The following is a 5,424-nucleotide window of genomic DNA, read 5'->3' on the forward strand; positions in this document are numbered from 1 at the left end:
GCTAGGTTTTGTGTGTCTTTTCTCCATATTTTAGTCCAATTTTCAAAGATTAATGGAACACTTGCTGAAAATTTGATATGCTTTGGAAAATGGAAGTACATTCTTTGGATACACTTGAAAACATTGCCCTGTATGACTTTCCAAAGTTAGCATGACTACATTTTTTTTTTTTCCTATGTATGGAAAGCATAGCACCTAGCTATGCTTCACGTAGCTATACTTCATGTTTTATATAGACCTGTACTGTCTAACTGTGATTATGGACAAAGAGCCTAGGTTTTATGACTCCTAGTTATCTGCTTCAGCCCAAAGACATTTTTTTTTTTTAAATTCCTCTGCTGAAAAAGCATAATCTGGGTATCTTGAATTCTATATGCTGCCTCTTCTCTTTGGATGGATTCAGGAGGAACATTTAAGTCACCCTCAGTACTTGGCTGAGACTTTATTTGGAATGTGATTTCACAAGATTTGGCTATTATGTAGTATTTCTCAATGTTAATTTTTAAAAGGAAATGGAAGATAGTTCTGAAAGTGGACATGCACAAGGGCATATGAGAAACGTAACAATGAAATTACTTCCAATCTTGCAAAGTTAACAGGGAAAGAAATGTTTTACAAATATCTGACATACGTAGGACGTTATCTTCTTGTACATATGTATCCCAGAGTTGGTGATCTGCATTTCAGTTTTGTCCTACCAGCTGGCAAGCTGAGTAGTCTTTGGATGTAGCCAGTTGCTATACACTACGTAACTCTGGTTCCTGATCAGCGAGTACCTCATACCTCTCCCTCGGGACCACTTCATAGGAATGATGCAAAATTCTAGTCTCAGTTAAAACAACATAAATCCATGGTACACTGCCTGACCTCACCGATTTGTCTGGATTTTATATCTGGTTTGTGGATAGACTTCTAATTTGGTTTAGAGAAGGCAGCAGTCTGTTTTGCTTGCGCCATGATTTCTTCCCTTAGCCCTTTCCTTCAAATATCCAACTTCTTTGAGAGTGTCCTACCCAGCTTGCTGGGGGTACATTTCTTCATCTCCAATCCACCAAGGTTTTTATCTCTTGTCTTGTAACATGGGGTGCTGATTCTTACTAAACAACAGTGATTTACTGTTTGTGAATGTCTAGCTTAATTCTACATTATTTAGAAATCGATACTTAATTTGAATTGATTATGTTTCTATGCCCTTAGAGCTTTTATTAAAAAAAGGGCTGACACTGGTAGATGAGGATCAAATTTTCCATGAAAAAGTTCCAGTAAGTTGTTCTCCTGGCTGTCCCTATACAATGATGTAGAATAACACATGGCAGTTTTGAGCTTGCTGGTGATGACTTGACCGATGCAGTGCTAATGACTCTGATGGAAATACCTCGGATTTGCAGGGACATGGCACAAAAGCAGGACTGTTCCTCGGATGGTGGTGAACTTGAAGCCCAGAGCTCAGTTCTTGCCTGCTTTGCACAATGTATGGTCATTTGTAGGGGGAGCAGAAAAGTTGAGATGCAGGAGAGTGGACACTCAGATTTTTCTATGGTGGGAGGTAGTGTGTGGGTGAGGACCAGCTACTCGAGTCCCATCCTCAGCCTTGCCCATGACTTCATCAGAGGCTACAGGCAAGTAGCCTCATTTCCATTCTGCAGGACAGGGTTAGTAATACAACATGTTTAATTCACAAAATGTTGTTGAAAAGATTAATTGTTTCTAAGTATGATGAAGCTAAATTCAACTATATTATTTCTATATTAATAATTTGAATTTCTAAAATGTTAATTTTAGGTCCTAAATGAATGTGTAGTTGATTGATCTTTAGTAAAAAGAAAGGTATCTAGAAATCTGGAAATTCTTCCTTGTTAAGATTACAACCATTGTTGTGAAGGTGGAGTGAAGAATCTTAGTGTCATCAAGTACAGAGTATGGTTCTCTTATCTTCAGGAAGGAATGTAAAGTATTTACTTGAAGTAATTGCAGGAACTATGGAGGTTTTTGGAAATTCCTCAGTTCTTCTGTGTTTACAGTAAATCTGAGATTGTGGTATGATCAGCAAGCTTGTTTACTCTTCAATGCTAAGCTTGAGTAAAACATAAAAAAGCTTACATTTTTCATTCCAAATGTCCAGTGTTGCAGCTTCAATAGAAAAGTCAAATTGGACAACTGAATAGTGTCCCATATTACAGATCACAGAATGATTAAGGTTGGATGGAACCTTTGGAGAACACCTGGCCCAACCCCTCTGCTAGGTTGATGCTAGACAGCCTTGGTCTGAGGAGCTGTAATTTTCATTTCTTTTGAGAATACACAGCTAATGTTCTCTGGTTAGAAACTTTTCTTGTCTGCTGAGTGTGATTCTCTGATCTTCTAAAATTCTGCAGTTCTCCTTCACCTTTGGTAAGAAACCTCAGACATACAAGTTGGCTTTGTGTGGAGAAGCATTCAGAAGCAACGGAGCTACATGTGGCAACGTGGGAATCGCACAGAGTTCCTGCTTATCTGAAGCAAGCAGAAAGTTCTGCTGCAAACTGGAGGTTGTGTTTCACAGAGCGGGCTGCAACGCAGCCTGATAAAAGACATGCTTGGTACCCGATAGGCGGCATTCACACTCAGATAAGGACATGTTAGCAACGTGTCACAAACACATCACAGGAACGCTAGAGATGCATTGATTTAAACTTTCTCAAAGAAGTGGATGCTAGATATATAGATCAAAAAATGAACTGCTTCCTTAAAAATCTTGCTGAAATATATATGATACTTTTTTGAAACAGCTGAGAGGAGAGACACTTGCATTCTCTCTTTTTTTTCCTTCTAGAAAGGTAACACTGTCAGAATCAGCAAAAGAAAAACTGTATCAGTACCTTCACTTTCTTATGTCATATCTGGAGGCTTTGTGAGAAAGAGTGGAAGAAAAAGAAGAATATTTCTGCAAAAGGACTTTTTATTTCTCCAGAGCTTTCTAGCACTGTTCTAGAATACTTGATTTTCTTTCTTTTCCACCATAGCTTTTTTCTTTAGGATTTCTGCTTTTGGCTTGGTTTACTGGACAGCTTGCAAGAGACTTATCTGTGATATTTCCAAGACAAATAGAAGTTTAGAAAATGTAAGAAATATCACAAGAAAGCCAGTTCTCACAAGGTTTCCCGTAAGTTCATATGGATTCAAAGGGATTCATTTGTTCAGATTGCATTTAAGTTCTTTGGTGACTGTTGATGAAACCAAAGCTCAGTCCTGAACTCTTCTGCTGCTCTTCTCAGTGCTTATTTTTCCTAACATGCTTTCTCCTCGAACTTCCTGAAGAATTCTCTTTTAAGGATATAACTAATTTTAGATCTGCAGTGTTTGTCTGAAATAACAGACTGCGTTGTGCAAAAGCAGTAGACTAAACTCATTGAAATTCTGGAAACACAGCCCTGTCTGTTCTTCTGTTAGTGAATCTACAGAACTCATCTTAAATTTGCCCAAAGTCTGATACAATAAACTTAGTATGTTATCACATTTGTAAGATGCAGTTGTCTATATATAAAGTTTTAGTGCCATCAACAATGTAATCAAGCCTTATTTGTAATGAAAATATGAAAAGATATTTCAGGCTGAGCTAAGGGATGTGATGAACTTCTCTCTTTCTGAAAACATTTAACCACGCAGAGTTTTTAGTCCAGGAATGGGAATATCTGGTGGCCAAAGACGTAGAAAGGACATGTTAACAAATGCTAGTACAGGAGTAAATCTACTGTCATCCTTACTGAAGGAAGTAGTATCTAATGATCCTGTTATTAAACTAAAAACAACCTGAACGATTTTATGACAAAGTTACAACCACGTTAAATTAAAATATGTACTATGTGCATCTATTTATGTTCAACAGCATATCCTGAAATCCTTCATAAAGGAATGCCCGATAAAGAATGCACCGGCTGTAGAAGGTTGCACTCCCAATAGGTCATCACTGTTGCTGCACCAGGTGCATCTTCTAGTAAGGCTGTTTCATGTTCATCTTGAATATTTTTAGTTTAGGAAGCAATTTTATAAGTTAGGGTCTAGTATTCCTAACTTCTGTAAACTAAACTGAGTGAAAAATTATTGTATTGGAATGACTCCTATTTAATTTGCCGTATAAAAAGTGTGTGGAGGGTAGAGAACGGCTGATTCCCCACGTCATGTCTGTAGATGGTTACTGTTGTGGTGTCAGTGTCTGAAGCAAAAAAAAAGAGAAATTTTATCACGTTTGATGTATTTGATATGCCGAGGGTTCATACCCACAAAAGAGCAAAACCCGAGGAATGTCATCTAAGAAGATAAATTTATGAAAATTCCATGGTCTAGAAAAGGTAAAAATCCTACAGTTAAAATTACCCAAATATCGAAACTTAAAAAGAAGGTACCAGCTGTGTGTGTGTCTGTCTGTTGTCAGGTTTTTGATGGAGTCATTGGAGTAGAATGATACATTTGTGTTGTCTCAGTTTGGAATTGAAGAGAGGCAGAGATGCAAACACAGTCAACACTGTAGCCTTAAAAATGTGAAGAGAAATGTAAATGTAAACTTTTCATCCCTTGATGATTTTAAGCATTAAAATTAGCATTGGCCCATTTTCTCTGGGATCCATAGTATTCCTTTTCTATCTCTCAGAACCTCTTAGGTGCTGCTAGGAGAACATGGGCTGCTTTGTGTCCCTGGCTGGTTCCACTGTCACTTACAGCCATTTTATACTGAGACAGCACTTGCATAAGGAAAGTTGTATTGTAAAAGGAAAATGAAGCCCTCCTGTTCGTAATCCATGAACTACTTGCTAGATGCACATATGGCATCTGGAGACTGATTTCTCCCAGGCTGCCAGCATCACTGGGGTGCACTGCAGCTAACAGCTAAATGTAACAACCCAGTTCCAGTGAAGTGGAGGGTAAGACCCGCTTGTCTCTTTTCAGAGGTTACTGGAAAGAAAGAGATGTATAATAAGGAGCTTCAGGGAGATGGAAGGACTAGCATCCTGAGCTGGAAACGAGACGGAATGGTCTGACAAAGTCTACTTGTGTGTCTCAGCAGGAGAATGCAGGGGTGCTGCTGTCAGAGTTGTTGCCCGGTGTATGGTCAGGCTTGTCTCTCCAAGGTGATACTACGAGAGTGAGAGAGTAATGCCGGCTGACTGGATATGAAATGACAATATTTGACATGACTTGTGCTAACAGTGCTTGCCAGAAAGGGACGTTGGGGAATGAGCTCTCTATCCACCTACAGCCTGAATCAGAATCCTAATACGGATCATGCTTGCTCTATTTGCCATTTCTGTTAGGTGCTCTTATAGTTTATTTCTCCCTCATACTTCATCTCATAGGTCACTGTCTGATGCCATTTGTTGAATTTAATGTTATATTATGATCTTTATAAACATAGTCCCCCTTATTATGCAGGAAGCACCCACAATCACC

The sequence above is a fragment of the Nothoprocta perdicaria genome, unplaced genomic scaffold, assembly GCF_003342845.1.
Source record: "Nothoprocta perdicaria isolate Ctin4 unplaced genomic scaffold, notPer1 scaffold_2, whole genome shotgun sequence".
Classification (NCBI taxonomy): Eukaryota; Metazoa; Chordata; class Aves; order Tinamiformes; family Tinamidae; genus Nothoprocta; species Nothoprocta perdicaria.